Genomic DNA, 14429 nt, shown 5'->3' with positions numbered 1-14429 from the left:
GGTCTAAGTGCTGTTGGGACAAACGGGGTGAAACTAATAATTTGTTATTTCCCACCCCATGCAAACAGGAGAATAGCATAATAGAATAATAACAACAAACACAAAATAGTATTCCTCTGGCTTCAACTCCACCCATTCTTGCAGAGTTTCTAACATACACATACGCACTTGTGCACGCACACACGCACACACACTGTTACCCTTCACAAAGTTCCTTTCACATGGCTTTAGGAATGAATCTCCAAAGGTAAATAACGATAATACCAAATCATCCAGGTTTCCTTGCTGTACTTTCCATTTTTTTCTTTCTTATTCTAACCCCATGTGTAGAATTCTCAAGTTACGGTCACCACCAAGGTGGGAGTTATTGCTGTCACTAAAAGAGTAACCACCACTGTCCACCTCCCTCCTGCCAACACTAATGCCTACTTGCAGTTTGCACTCTCAAAGTCCCACAAAATCTACACAGAAATAGTCCTTTTGGCATTTACCTGCTTTTGTAATGGCCTCCTCACCCCTAGACGCTGGTGTGATTTCCCGGGGTCTAGATCAGAGGACAGTTGCAGAGACACATGTTAGTCTGTGCTCAGAAGTGCCGTTCCTTCTGATAACTGACCATTCTCCTCGGAACAACTTCTTGGCCTCCACTCTCACTTCCTTCTGTTCTTTCTGGTAATTCTATCCCTGAAAAGTCCTCAGACCTTCAAGTCAAGAAACCCTGTAAGGCTGGGAAAGCCTTTCCCATGTTACTCTGGGAAAGCAGGCTCACCTCTAACTTCTAGAACAACTGCTCTTTGGGCTACAGCTAGGATTCTTGCTATGCTAATGAAGGACAGTCAGAAACCATGACACTTCTGCTCCTATTTTGCTTCCAGCTTCTTTGTCAAAAAAGAGCTTCAGGAATTGGTGGGATAAATCTCACTCAGAGGGAATTAAAACCCAAGGTAAGTGAAGAGAACATGAGATGTCACCTAGCTGTTGGGAATTAGCTATGGACCTGGCTCCAACACATCACACACTTCTTTTGTGAAAATCTGCAGATAAAATGACCACAATCAGTAACCAGTGAGGAACCTCAGAGAATCACAGGAGAGGAGCTAGGGATAGCCAGTCCCATTTCTAAGCAGGGAAAAGAAAAAGAATCCACAAATGAGCAATGGTGAATTTGATCACCATGCAGGCAATAGTCTGGATTTTTTTAATGTAGTAGCTATTCATCTTAGTCCACTGACTAAAGAGCACAAGAAATATAACTTTCTTGATTTTTTATAACAACTTAATTTCTCAGTCTGAGCCCTATTTCCAGGCTAATGGAAAAACCTAACCTCAGTCCCTCTGGAGACTGCTCCGTGATCCCTGGGTCTTCTTCAGAGCCAAGATGGGAACAACAGGGGAATCAGACCCCCTAGTTTCCACTGAGACATCCCTTGCCCCTGCCCTTGTGACCTCTTTGGATCCAAAAATGTTCATCTCTCAGGAGAAAAAAAAAAAACACTGATGACTGGAAAATTCCTTCTGCTGCACCAGCTTTATTGCATGGTATAAGGATTATAATCATGGTATCTCCAGTGTACCAAGATTTTAATAGAATAATTTAAAAGGTTATTTTGATGTTTCTGAAAAAAAAAATGGGTAAATGAGGTCTAGATGCTGGTATAGTGAAGATATTCAGAACCCAGCAAACTATGATAAAAGATAAGACACAGTCTAGTGCAATTGCTAAGGGCACAGATTCTAAAGCCTGACGGTCTAGGTTCAAATACCATCTATTTCACTACTACATAGGTCCAAGGAAAAGTCCTCAAACTTTCTGCACCTCAGTTTTCTTATATATAAAAATGGGGACAATGATTTTAACATAGTGACAGGGTTTATTAGTGTTCACTAAATATCCAGTGCTCTATTTATTAGCTCTGGTGCATCTAGATGAGGTCATGTGACTAATACAGGCCAATGGAATGTGGGTAGAAGTGATGAGAGCCAGTTCCCATATTGGTCCTTGAAAACATCCACCAGGTTCTTCCTCCATCTCTCTCTCTCTCGCTCTCTCTCTCTCTCTCTCTCTCTCTCTCTCTCTCCCTCCCTCCCTCCCTCTCAAAGACACACACTTTGCAATGGCAGCCTTGGCAGCCACATGCACCACGTAACCTACTTACAAGATGGAAGTGGCCTAGATTCCCACATCACCACTTGGAGGAAGAGCTACCCTGGAGAGTCATCCAACTCATACTGAACTCTGATGTGAATGAGAAATAAACTTTTATTGTGTGAAGCCATTGAGATTCTGAGGTTTATCTACTGAGGTTGGGAGAGCTAATTATTCTGCCCAATAGGATAGTACTGAACTCGCATCACTGCCTGCCACATGAAGTACTCAATAAATGCATTCCCAGTTGAACTCCTCTCAAGTTTCAGATGCTCCTTTTCTCTTCTCTCCTCCTCTGCTGCGCCATCCTGCTGCTCTTCACTCTTCTGTTCATCTGCTCATCTGCTTACAGAGCCTTGGGTTATTGGGTACAGGAGAGGGGGTTGTGGTGGCCCAAACATTTGAGCACAAAAACAGGAATGCCTGTTCCCAGTTAGGGCTGTGGGTTTCCAGACTTGAGGGTGGGGCCTTTGCTGGGGAACCACCCTCTTCTACCCAGTATTTCTTTGCCTCCTGTCCATACCATTAGCAATATCTCTTTTTCTCCCTTTGACATGAGAGAGGCGTATCCCAGATTGGGACCTCTCCTTGCTGGCCCTGTAATGAAGACAAATGGAGCAGAGTGGCAGCTGAATCACAGTCAGCGCAAATTGTGAATAAGAAATTAACTCTTGTTGGAAGCCACTAAGATATGGCAATTGTTCGTTACTGCAGTATAATGTAACTAAACTTTAGCTAAGTTATATATTAACCAAAGGGAACCGACTAATAGAATAATGTTAATATAGACATAGGCATCTGGCAATTGGTCCAGTTTTCCTTCCTTGACATTTTTTCTAAACAGCTTTTATTAAATATGAAGAGGAAACAGTGCTCAGGTAGGCATATGACAAGCTCTTGAGGTTAATAGCTAATAGTTTTCATAACAGAATCAAGAGCCAAAAAGAGAAACAAGCTGGAACAATGGTTTCCCAAGATGCCACTTAACTGGGAGAAATACAAGGTCTTCCACACAGCTGCAGGATAAGGAAGACAGCAGTTCTCGTGAAAATAATGTAAACTTTTATTTTACAGTCAACAGAATATAAGGCAAGAGGGTGAAGTTGTTGCCAAAAAAATAGACTTCAGGTACATTCACAGAAATGTGGGACCCCAAATGGTTACAGTTTTAAGTATCTTCACAAACATAGTCACTTTACTTTGAATTCCCTCTTGGTTGTAGAACCTAAACTGAAAAGAATCAGATTTGGTTTAACTCCCAAAAAACAGTGACTAAATTGTATAAGGCTCGTGTACATCCTGTAGGAGAGGAGAGTAGGAAAACGTAAGAGAGGAGAGAAAAAAGAGGAGGCTACCACCTTAGGAGAGTTTAAATATATGAATTTAAGCATTTGAAAGCCTGTCTTTTAAAATAAGCATTAGAATTATTCCGCGTGACTTTGAAGTACAAAACAGACATGGAAGGGAAAAGAAAGGGATTTTCAACAAATAGATCCTCTCCCTCACCCCGATTTAAAGGGTCTGCTTTGGGTGTGCTAGAGAGGAGATCCACGTGTGAGTACAAATAAAAATTAGTCTCAATGATAGCAAGAGTCTCTTCTAAATGTGAAGGATCAAAAAGCAGAGGGCAAGACTGGATTAGTCCAGTGGAATATCTTGGGGAGCTATTAATAATTTATAATTTGCAGTTCATATTGGAAAATAATTTTCACTTACCAAGGAAAAGTGCAAAATTGGTATTGTTTAAGATGGTTCTACCCTCACAAAGCGGGGAATCACCCTCACTCCCCCACAGCCAGGACCACCAGTGTGCATTTAGATTTAGGAATGGGCTGGTCTGCCACGCGCACACTTGCTTTCTCTTGTCAGCAAAAGAAAGACACATCTTTGGCAAACTCTCTGTTTTAAACCTGGCATTTCCATTTTTTATTTGTCTAAAACAGAGAGAGGGAAAATAGCTATGAGAATACAACTAGTCCCAACTGGTAAAAAGAAAGGCAAGTGGCCAACATAAATATTATAGCATAAGGCTGAAGCAGAGAAGAAATGAGAAGAAAAGATCAGCCCCTCCGAAAACGTTCTCTCAAAATAAAAGGCCATGCCAAGGAAAGCCACAGGGGCAACACCACAAGCCCAAAGAGAGCTTTAATCAGGAAAACCTGGCCTCAGGCACGCGCATGCAGCTTCCTACCCGCCTTTCTGCGTGCCATTTTCTGAAAATTAGGAGACAGGAGGTTTGTTCATGGCCAGATGAAAAAGCAAGGCACACTTCGAATGGCAGCCCTGGTAGGACTCATGTTTCTACAGGTTTTTTTCCTCTACCTCCCATAAATCTCATGCTATATAATCTCCCAGGGCCATCTCGCCTGATCTTATGGTTTCAGTCATAAGACCATGGTAGTCTTTAAGCTATCCACCCCTAAATCTAAATCTGCAGATTAAATCCACCAAAGGCATCAAAGACATTTATATCCTATTGTTTATTAAATAACTCTCCCTGGGATTTCCTACTGACACTTCACATTTACAAGGCCTCAAGCTCCCACATTTATCATCCTACTGATGCAAGATTTTTCCTTGACCCCTGGCAGAACAGGGGTGCTCTGTTTATGCCACACATCACACTCAGCTCCTCACAGGAGGGAACACGCAAGTGAGTGAGTGCAGCAACCTGCCAGCCACTTTGGTGCCAGCAGAAACAAACTCTGCGCAGGCCCCACATCAGCATCCAGGTAGGGGTGCCTGTGATCCCAAGGCCCCAGAAGGTATGTTACAATATTTTCTTAGCTCAACTATCCATGGAGAGCAGTGTGCTATCAGCTCAGTGGGCTCTTTGCCTTGTCGAGGGGAGTGGCTACCTCCTGCCAGCAAGAGCAACGAGCCAGTGTGACAGCCTTCTTGGGTACCCACACTTGGTGGGTCCCAAATTCTTGTCCAGTACCCAAGAAGAATGAGATCATGCAGACAAATTGAAGGATGGTGAATGTGGAGAATTTTATTGGTGATGAAAGCAGCTCTCAGCAGAGAGGGAAGCTGGAACGGGGATGGGGAGGGAAGGTCACTCTTCCCCTGAAGCCAAGTGGCCTCTCTGCCTTTTCTGCCAAAGTCAAGTTGCCTCTTTCTGATGTCCCTACCTGCCTAGAGTAAGTCCTCCTCCTGCCTCTATCACTACTTATTTCCATCTCAGGGAATAATAGATAGCAGGGTCAGGAGCGTGGAAGTCATATTCTTTATTTTCCTCTCTCCTTCATCATCTCCTCCATTTATATTCCACCTTCCCTCACCTCCCACCTCCCCATTCCCGTTCAAGTCCTGTTAATTACAACCCCCAAGCATTTCTTCCATCCAGGTGAGCACTATCTGAGTTCACCACCATCATCTCTCACCTGGATTACTGAGACAAACTCCTGGCTGGTTTTCATGATTCTAATCTTACCACCCTCTCATCTGTTTTTCACAAAGCATCCAGAATAATCCTCCTAAAAGTGCAAACTGATATTACTCTCCATTTAAAACCCTTCAAAAATTCCCTTTGGCCATCAGGATAAAGTTCAAAATTGCTAATGTGGAATAGAAGACTCTCGTATTCTATCCTGTGCCTCTTCGCTGACCTCTCTCTAGCCTTTTAGTCCTCTTCCCACACACACCCAAAACAGCTTCAGCATGTCACTGAATTTATCATACTCCCCTTTAATCTTTGTACATTCTACTTTTTTTTGCCTGGAAAGGTCTATCTCTGTAGTGGCCACACACAACCAGTAAACTCTTAAGCAAAGTTCAGGTCCATTGAAAAGCCTAGCAGACCTTGTTAATGTTCCCCTCTTCCCCTACCCCCAAACAGTACCATTACCATCTGAGCCCTCTTCAGACTGTCCCCCCACAGACACACCAATAGTTTCTTGCCTAAGTCTTGCCGCCTAAAGGAACATTCTAGTCAGGAGGTGGTTCTCCATGCACCTGTCAGGAAGCTACCCGAGAAGCGACCCTCAACTAATGAGGGTTAGAAGTTGCTGGATAACTTGCTTATCCCTCCATAGGACAGCTCTGAGATGTGCTCTGTACAGTTTCTTAGAGGGTCCCTAGAGGGACCAAGTCCTATTTACCCATAGCAGAAACCTGCTCATTAATTCACCCAGTATCGGCTTCTCTTCCTTCCCTCTCTTACTTTCCCACTCACTCACCATGCTTCTTGACTCCTCCCCTAAATCAATTCCCATAACATTAGGGAAAGCTGGATGAGAAGTCTACAGGAACTCCCTGTACTATCTTTGCAACTCTTCTGTTAGTCTATAATTGTTTCAGTATCAAAAATAAAACAAAAATAAAGTCACCTTTTTCCTATAAATACCAGAATTGTAATAGCATGTACCCCTGCTGGTTTTATTGGAAAACTCTGGTCCCTGGTCAGGCATAGGGGCTCACACCTATAATCCCAGTGCTTTGGGAGGCCAAGAGGGGAGGATCACTTGAGCCCGAAGTTCAAAACTTGCCTGGCAACATAGCGAGACCCCATCTCTACAAACAAAAAATCAGGGCATGGCAGCACATGACTATAATCTAAACTGCTTGGGAGACTGAGGCAGGAGGATCACTTGAGCCCAGGAATTTGAGGTTACAGTAAGCTATGATCATACCATTGCACTCCAATCTAGATTACAGAGAGAAACCTTGTCTCTAAATACATATATTAGGTCCCAAAAAATGTCCTCTAGCTTTTTCTAGGAGTTCCTTCAGTTTTCTCTTACAGGTGCTCAGCATTGCTGCTACCTCTACTGTAAATAATGCATATTAAGTCATTACTTCACTGGACACAACTACCCTTCACCACCACCTGTTGCTGCCACACTGTTTACCCTTAAAGGAAGCAAAGGAAGCTCTTCCCTTAGCTACTCCATCTCAGGGGTGTTGCAAGTTTTTCGCTTAATTTATCACAGCAAATTGGAAAGTAGAGTAGAATGTTTTCTTCTGGAAGATTTATGGCCTCGAGTTCTATTTTTCACTAAATTTTTTCTCACTTCATACACTAACAACAATTTTTTTTTTGGTGGGGGTACAAAATTTCTTTATTTGTAGGGCAAAGAACTTAAGTGGATGTTTTGGTACAACTTATATAAAAGGTAAAGGAAACCCCAACATATGTGCACTGCCTTGGTGGCCAAGGAAGTCACCCTGTGGCTAAGGTGATATTAGCCTAAGGCTTGGCTTTCACTATCACTGTCTCCAAGGGTGTGCTTGTCAAAGAGATATTCTGTCAAGCCAGACTGGGGTGCTCCCATCTTTTGTAAGTTGGTCATGTGGTCACCCAATTTTTTAGTGGATTTCACCTGCTCATTCAGGTAATGTGTCTCAGTGAAGTCACACAAATGGGAGTCATTTTTGTCAGGTGCCAGTTTGTACAGCTCCAGCAGTGACTGATTCACATTTTTTCCTAATGTAATGCACACTCCATTTCATTCAGCCCGCTCTCACCGTCATCATGGTCTGGTTTCTTGATGTCCTGAAGGAAGATCCGGCCACCTTGCTGGTTCTGCAGCTTCCTCAGTTTCTCAGCATGTTCCCTCTCCTCATGAGATTGGTGAAGAAAGTATTTGGCAAAGTTCTTTAAAGCCACACCATCGCAGTCAAAGTAGTAAGACATGGACAGGAAGACACAGGAGGCATAGAGCTCCAGGTTGACCTGGCGGTTGATGGCAGCCTCTGAGTCCTGGTGGTAGCTCTGCGCACCTGTGAGGGGGATGCGGTCCTCATGGTGGCAGCTAAGGAGAGGCGGCGGTGGCGGCTGCACAGCGCTGGAGCAGCGGCGGGGTCCTTGGGTGGTCCGAGGGCACGGTGTGGAGGTGAGGGAGGTCTGGCTATGGGCAGCCGGCTGGGATGGGGGACCAGCACCGGTTCCGTCCAAGCACTGTTGAAGCAGGAAACCACCGTGACTCTCGGCGGAGAATGTCTAACAATGATTTTTTAATGGGTCATATGCTTAAACATAAAACCCGGAACTATTAGTCTTCTAGAAAAATAAATAAATAAATAAGAGAATGTCTTTCTGACCTTTGCATAGTGAAAGCTTTTTGGACAGGATGCAAAAAGCCATACAAGAAAAAATTGATATGTTGGACTTCAACAAAACTGAGAATTTCTACTCGTTAAAGTATGCCATTAAGAAAATAAATTAAGTCACAAACCAAGAAATAATATTTGCAGCACATATATGTAATGAAGGCCTTTAATACAGAATATGTTTTAAAATATCCTGCAAATCAACAATAAAATTACATACAATTTAATAAAAAGTTGGTGAAAAATGAACAGACATTTCATAAGAGGTATGAATGGCCAATACACACATGAAAAGGTGCCCCACATCACCGGTCATCAGATAAAGGTGAATTCACACATGTAAAATACCATCTTAGCCCCCACTAGAATACCTAAGATTCTCAAAAATACTGCACAAAATGTTAATAAAGATGGACAGCAACAGGAATTCTGATAAGAAGGTAGAGTGGTGCAGGTTTGGAGAACTACTTCGTAGACAAGAAGGGCATGTCCACAGAAAGATTTGTGAAAGAATATTCATTCATAATAGCCCAAATTAGAAACGGCTCAGTGTCTGTCAAAAAGAAAAGGAATAAATAAATTGTGGCATATTCATGCATTGGACAACCGCTCAGCAATAAAAAAAAAAAGAATAAACTACAGACCAGGTGTGGTGACTCACATTTTAATCCCAGCACTTTGGGAGGCTAAGGCGGGTGGATCATTTGAGGTCAGGAGTTTGAGACAAGCCTGGCCAACACAGTGAAATGCTGTTTCTACTAAAAATACGAAAATTAGCTGGCCATAGTGACACATAGTAGCTGTAGTCCCAGCTACTCAGGAAGTTCCAACTACTCAGGAGGCTGAGGCAGGAGAATCACTTGGACCCAGGGGGCAGAGGTTGTAGTGAGCCAAGATTGCACCACTGCACTCCAGCCCAGGCAACAAAACAAGACTCTCCCTCAAAAAAAAAAAAAAAGAATGAATGAACTACTGATTCATGCAACAACATGGATGAATCTCAGATATATTATGTTAAATGAAACAAGAAGAAAGAAAGACAATCAGCTGTAAGAGGCAGTGCTATGGCACTACTTTATTTCTGAACTATCCTTGACTAACCCCAAGGCCAAAGTAAGTAAAGTGAATTCATTAGCAAGCATGGCTAACACCCAACCAATACCATGTGTTCCACCCATTCAGAGTTCTGGGCAGTCAGGAATTAACCCCCAGTGGGTATTATTCATCAAGTATTAATTACAATTACTGCTTGCTCAGATTTTTCTGGAGATAGGATAGGACAGCCCAGATTTCATTCAAATCCCAGAGGAACATTTCCTCTAGAAACTGGACCCTGCCACATCAGACATGACAAGACTTCCAAGCAGTGGATAAGGCAACCATCCAGGAGACTGGCAGTCACTGGCTGGCTCTGCCAATATCCCACGAGGCTGTCAGCATGACGGGACAGAAAGGGGCAGCCCTCCTGCAGCTCCAGCAGAAGCCACATGTTGTATGATGGGTCAAGAGCCACTGGAAGCAGGAGAGGGCTATTTCAAATTATGAATCGGGAGCAAACATGGTAAATTGTGGCCTCGTTCCTAAGCAGGAGCAAATTCATTCTGGCTACCAACAGTGCCCAGCCCCACTGCCAAGATTGCGTAGATTTTCAGTGGGAAGAACGTGCTGCTTGGTGTTTTAATGGCCCCTAAGAAGGGGAAGGAAATGGGCTAAGAGAATGGTCAGCAGATTTTTTCCTGTCTGTCCGGGCAACACAAACAATGCTATTACTAGACTCCCTGAAAGGGAAATGGCCACCCAGCCGCCCCTTCCTGAACCCAGGCCTGGGGCCTGAGGCCTGCTGGCCAGTGGGCAGCCTGATCAGTATGTTGTTTCCAAAAGCAGCTGAAAGCTACAGCATGGGTAAGCCTGGAAGACACAGCACTCAGTGAAATATGTCAGTCACAGAAAGGGACACGTGCTGCATGATTCCACTTACACAAGGTACCTAGGATAGTCCAATTCTTAGAGACAGAAAGCAGCACAGTGGTTGCCAGGGATTAGGGGTAGGGTGGAAGGGGGTGGGTCGTTTATTGCCTATGGGGTTTCAGTTTGGGAAGGTGAAAAAAAATTCCCAGAGATGGGTGTTGGTTGTACAATGATGTGAATATATTTTATGCCACTCAACTTAAAAATGGTTTAAATAGTAAATTTTATGATATGTATATTTTACCACAACTTTTTTTAAAAAAAATCAGACGGGGAAGGGACATTCCCAATCATGTCTCCCATGCTATGAAGTCATCTTGTCCATCATTTCTGCTCCTTGGACTGTGTCCTGACCCAGGTCTGCCAGTAAGCACACTCTAATTTCTCCAGAATGTACATTTGGGCTTAGAAAGGCCCTTCTTCATCCTTCTCCCAGCATACCTCCTCATCACACACCTATCAGGGAGGTGAGTTTGTCAGTAGAATCATACTGAGGGATTGAGCCAAAATATTTTTAAAAAAGGAAAGAAAGAAAGAAATTCAGAGAGATGATCCTGACCAAGATGGCAGGAAGAGGGAAGTAGATGGCCATCCCCGGGTGGCACAGCCAGTAATGTTTCCATGTTTCCTACGGGACTCCTCATTCCACTGCCTCCTTTCCTTACCAGACATTTCTTCCCCAAACCTGGCCTCAGGTCTCCTGCTCAAGAAAAAATTCTGTTTTTAGGAAAGAAGCTCAAAACTCATCCATGGAGATACAAAGTAAATGTTTTAACTTGTTAATTCTAGCAGGGCTATTGTATCTGTGAACAGGTGTCAGTAGAAGAAATCTAGCTATGGGATTTTAGGGAGTAAACAGCAGGCTGGTAGAGCAGGAGGTACAAGAAGGTCTTCAGAAACTCCTGAAGGAGTATTTGATGATGTCTACTCATCAACTACAGGCAGCCTTGAGATTTCCTCTGCAAAGATTTGTTTCTATGACGGCCCACTCCCAGATTCCTGAGCAACTGAATCTGAAGAAAAAGCAACTATTCGGGAAAAAGTAAATATGATCGCTACTTTTTGTTAAGCATTTACTATATAAAATACATTATCTCATTTAATTCCTCCAGCCGCCTTATAAGTGAGGACATTGTTATTTACATTTGACAAATATGGAAACTGAGACTTTGAAAGAGAAAGCAATTGCCTTTTTAAAAATACCTATATAAACACCTAGATAGTTTTGGAGTTGTTTGTTTTCATTTTGGGGTTCGTTGCTTTTTTTTTCTTTTTGCCACATTTTCACACTGCCATTTCCCTCCATTGACAACTCGTCTCCTGGACGCAAAATACCAGCACCCCCAGGCAGGAGATTATAGGAGTCAAGAGCACAATTTGGAGTGAGAGAACCCCACGTTTGAATTCATCACTTACTTGTTGAATCCTGTTGAATAATGTGTGTGTGTGTGTGTGTGTGTGTGTGCCCATCTGTGTGTGTGTTTGCAACATCAGATCATGTCTGAGAGAGCATGCATGTGTGTAAATCAACCCCATCTAAGGACTAGTCTTAATGGAACAAAATGAATCATCTTTAGAATAAAAATCTTTAAAAAGATGTCTGAAAACATGCATCAGAACTGAGCACTATGAACACACTCTATCTAGTTAGGCCTTCATCAAAGAACATGCTTTTGACAAACCAGATTGTATATACCCCTCCAATATTTATGATTCTGTAAGCATTCATTCAACAACAAATATGTGAGGCACCTCATGGGATAGCAATAAAAAAATTAATAGATTCAGCCCTCACCCTCAAGTAGTCCACAGTCCAGTAAACGATATAGACAGGAGACGTGTCAATGAGTGGCACAGTAAGTGATATGATAATACAGAGATGGATGCAGCGCTGTGGGGTCACAAAGAAAGGGGTGCTAAAATGAGTAGGAACATGCCAAGGGAAAACGATAGGAAAAGCTCTCCGAGCAGAAGGATGATTGTGTGCAAGGATACAAAGGCTTAATTAATAAGTTGCTCCCAAAGAACTGCAATAGTTCACAGCCGGTACACAGGTAAGGGCTGTGGCAGGCGACAGGACCAGTCCAGTGGGCCAGGGCAACTGGAATGCCTCTTCAGTCTCGAATGAGTTTGGATTTCACCCTGTAGGCGACAGGAAGCTGTTAAAGGTTTTTAACTCAGTGGTAACATGATGCAATGTTCACGTCGCACAGATAGCTTAGGCCATCGCTGTGAGGAAAATGGACTGGAAGGGAGTGGAAACACGGAGACCCATGGAAACTCCTGCAGTGATTCAAGTGAGAGAATATTGGAGCTTGAACAACAAATTCAAGAGACCCTGACGGGGACATTGGACAGAATTTGGTGAAGAGAGGAGTATTAAACAGGAAATTATTTTAAATGATTCCAGTGTTTTGGGCTCATACATTAGCCAACTGTCTGGCAAAGAAAAGACACACTTTCTCCAGGGAGCTTAAGAGCACATCATTAAAGCACACAAATCATCTAAAGCCCTGTGAGTCCCCATCTACAAGGTTAGGGCACCACATAAAAGCAAACTTTCATTCCTGTCATCTGCTCCCCTTGCTGCTTTGTCTCCCATCCTGCTCACAAGGGTTTCATATACAGAAAACCCATCTTGAAAGCTGGTCCTTCTGCACACCCTGCTGCCCATGCCACCCCTGAAGGCACAAACACAAGTTTTGCCCAATTCATTTTTGTATGCTTCTGTAGAATTCTTTTCTTTGGGTTGCTAAAATATAATTTCAAGCAACTTGTCATCATGGAGCAGCGCATCTTTATTTTTAAAGCCACAGTGAGTGCATCTGGGCCTCTAAAGAATCCTGAAACCCATACATGTCCTTAATTGATCCAGAGGGCCAGTGCTGCCAGGCAGTCCACGTGGGTCAGCTCAAACACCCACATGTGGTTTGCCTGCCCCAGCCTAAGCCGTGTAGTTCGCCAAGTCTGTCAGTGATACCCTCTGGGCTCAAGTGTCTTTGCGACTAATTGCCTGCCAGTCACAGCCAGACAGAGCACATTTATTCCTCCTACCTGGGGGAACATTTAATTTTATGAATCTTTCATTACAGCCTTTATCTCTAATAAAGATGTACATGAATATTAGCTACAAAATTGTTCATCAAATCATTGTAACAGCAAAAAGTTGCAACTCATCCTGTTGGAAACAATAAGATATGATTAAATTAAAATCTATCAATACTAGGGAATAATATGTGACTCCAAAGAATGCTGCTTCATAAAAGAATCTATTAATATGAAAAGATGCTCACTACAGAATGTTTCCTAGAACGTAAGTTCCATGTAGGCAAGGGCTTTGTTTTCATCAATGTACTCTCTGTGCCCAGAGAGGGCCAGGCACATCGCAGGCATTCGTTAAATATCTACTGATGGAATCAATATAAGTAGAAAAGCAAATGACAAAATAATATGGTTTCATTTCTGTAAAAAGAAATATACATGCACAGAAAAAGAATATCAAAGGAGCCCATGGCCATACTACCCTGAATGCACCAATCTTGTTTGATTTTTGAAGTTAAGCAGGGTCCAGCCTGGTTAGCACTTGAATGGGAGACTGCTTGGGAGTACCAGGTGCTGTACACTTTTAAATAATAAATTAATTTAAAATATAAATATAAAAATCTAGAAAGATATACATCAAAATAAATAAATTTAAAATATAAATATAAAAATCTAGAAAGATATACATCAAAATAAATAAATTTAAAATATAAATATAAAAATCTAGAAAGATATACATCAAAATAAATAAATTTAAAATATAAATATAAAAATCTAGAAAGATATACATCAAAATGCTACCAGTAGTTTTCTCTGCACGGGTGAGCCATTTTATACTCGGTTTTGTCTCTTCTTTCCCCCTCTGTGAGCAGCACAAAGTGCTATTACAAGAGTCAAAACATAAAAGAAACTCTTTGGGGGATAAAAATGCCATTACAAACTCCATGCTAATTTTCCAAGGTCATCTATGAACCTGCTGACCCAAATAATATTACATTATTTATCCATGATCCCACATGTAACCCAAAGCACTAATTTGCACTAACACAGAACAGAATCCCTGTACCCTGCATCTGGGTTGACCCTTTAGCTTTAGCTTTAGCTTCATTATTAACCTGAGTTCCACCCATTGCCCTCAGGACCCCCATCACTCTCGACAGAGCCCCATCCTAGCCTCTCCTTACTGAGTTCTGCAAAAGCATCTAATTCCTCTCAAACA

General features: G+C 42.5%; 1 long non-coding RNA gene and 1 pseudogene across 2 annotated transcripts in view; both read right to left on the bottom strand.

Moving 5' to 3' along the window:
- LOC141581078 (uncharacterized) overlaps positions 1 to 14429 on the bottom strand; it is a 675731-nt gene that overhangs the window by 439125 nt on the left and 222177 nt on the right. The gene's annotated exons all lie outside the window — the stretch shown is intronic.
- LOC141581075 (ferritin heavy chain pseudogene) lies at positions 6010 to 7894 on the bottom strand (annotated as a pseudogene).

Source organism: Saimiri boliviensis, chromosome 1, assembly GCF_048565385.1.
Source record: "Saimiri boliviensis isolate mSaiBol1 chromosome 1, mSaiBol1.pri, whole genome shotgun sequence".
Classification (NCBI taxonomy): domain Eukaryota; kingdom Metazoa; phylum Chordata; class Mammalia; order Primates; family Cebidae; genus Saimiri; species Saimiri boliviensis.
This window is presented reverse-complemented; position numbering and strand designations above follow the sequence as displayed.